The sequence below is a fragment of the Tupaia chinensis genome, unplaced genomic scaffold, assembly GCF_000334495.1.
Source record: "Tupaia chinensis unplaced genomic scaffold, TupChi_1.0 Scaffold000569_1, whole genome shotgun sequence".
Classification (NCBI taxonomy): domain Eukaryota; kingdom Metazoa; phylum Chordata; class Mammalia; order Scandentia; family Tupaiidae; genus Tupaia; species Tupaia belangeri.
In genome coordinates, this window is record NW_006160083.1 from 2,307,139 (window position 1) to 2,309,458 (window position 2,320).

The following is a 2,320-nucleotide window of genomic DNA, read 5'->3' on the forward strand; positions in this document are numbered from 1 at the left end:
TTGTATATTCTTTTCAATATCAAGATAGTTATAGATTGGGCAGCTGGTTGTGTGGTGGTGAAGGCAGCTAAATCCTACATGACTGATTGTGTGGTTCGAATCCTGGACCAGCAACTTAATAAACACTCTGGGCATGTATGCATGCTTGCCCAAAGTCCCAAGGGAGGGAGAGATGGAGGAGAAGGGATTGCAACATGACTGTTTCCCATGGAGGTGCTTTCTCTCTCTCTCTCTCTCTTTTGAAATTAGGAAAGTCCTCTAGCAAGAACAATCTGATCAAGTGCAGAGTCATAGGGAGATCTATTTAAGGAGTGGTCAGATGAGAAACCAGAAATGGCTATTTGGAGGAATCAGGATAATTACTCAGGGGAAAGCATTTGACTCTGATTAATTGTATGAGGTATGACTTGCAAGTGCTTGTACCTTTTACATATAAATACTGAGAATATGTTGAGCTTTTTGAGACAGCTTTTTGAGATGGTTCTTGTTGACTGTCTCCCTATATCTGGTTGCAGAAATAAACTCCCTTCTTCTCCAGCCTCTGCCTCTGGTTTCGTTGACCATGAGAAGAAGCAGATGGCTTTAACTGGTAAGAATTGTAGACTCTGGCTTGAACAGAGACCACCTATTATGGTGATATAGCTGTATGACAAACCAGACCACTGGGAAGAGAAGAAAGTCAAGTGCTAGCTTAACATGCAGATTGCTGGGCATGACACTGAACAAATGATCTGTAGGTGGAATCTAAGCACTAGCATATTATTTAGCTCAATTGATAATGCTTTGCTTAAGCACAGCTATTGAAGCTTAGAAAGGGGAACTTACTTGCCTATAAGTGGCAGAGCTAGAGTTAAGCCCATGTTTAATGCCATATTGAATAATTTAATATTTTGGTTATTGTCAATAAATGTCCATTAAGAGTCAGTCCTATAGCCTAGTAGTTAAGGAAGCCACAGCCCACATGACCAACAGTTCAAATCCTGTCCCAGTAGTTTGAAAACCACACCCAGCACATGTGCATGTGTGCCCAGGATAAAGAAATAGAGGAGTGATTTTGGCATGACCACATCCTTTTCGGGTGTGCTTTCTCCCTCTCTCTTGTCTCTCCTTCTCTCTCTGGAGAGCTCACATGCCATCTGGCAATTAAAAAAATGTCCATTAAGAGATAAATGGATTAAAAATGTGTGTGGGTATATGTATACAATGAGATACTTTCCCTCCATGTTAAAAAAGAAAGGAATGAAATCATGTCACTTGCAGCAACATAGATATGTCTGGGACATTATGTTAAGTGAAATGGATCAGGCATAGAAGGAGAAATACTACATGTTCTGTCTTACATGTGAAAGCTAAAAAAAATCCCCTAAAAGTAGAGAGTAGAATAGGTAGTCACTAGAAGCTGGAAGGGTAGAAAGAGATTGGTTGACAGATACTAATTACAGCTAGATAGGGGGAATAAATTCTAGACTTCAATAACATTATGAGGTGACTGTTGATATATATAATAATGATATATATTTCAAAATAACTAGAAGAGAAGATTTTGAATGGTTATCAACATAAATGATAAATGACTAACTAATTACCCTGATTTGCTCATGCTCCGTGGTATACATGTGTCAAAATATCACATTGGGGGCTAGCAGGTGGCATGAGAGGTTAGGTTAAACATGGTCAACTGTGGTTTGAGTCCCAGACCTGGAAGCTTTCTATCTTTCTTTCCCCTTTTTTGTAAATCTTTTATATTTATTTATTTATTTATTTATTTATTTATTTATTTATTTGAGAGGTTTTTGCCATAGGGCACATGCACTCACCAGAAAGACAAGGAGAGACAGAGAGACGGAAAGTGAGAAATCACCCCCCAGGGAGGATGGCCACACCACAATCCCTTCTCCTCCATTCTCCTCTTGGGATTTTGGGCACACATGCACATGTGCCTGGCGTGAGTTTAAGCCACTGGGTCCAGGACTCGAACCGTGGTTGACTACATGGGAGTGCAGCAATATAGCCATTACATAAACTGCTGGTCCCTTTGGAGGTATTTTTTACTATAGGGTACATGCACTCTCCAGAGAGACAGAGAGACAGAAAGTGAGAAATCACCCACCCCTGGGAGGGAGAGGGGCGGCCATACCAGAATCCCTTCTCCTCTATTCTTCTCTCAAGATTTTGGGCACGCACGCACTCATGCCCAGCATGAATTTTAAGCTGCCGGGTCTGGGACTTGAACTATGGCTTACTATGTGGAAATCCAGTGATGTAACCACTACACTATCTGCTAGTCCTCCAGCGACTTGCTTTCTTACTCTCTCTCTCT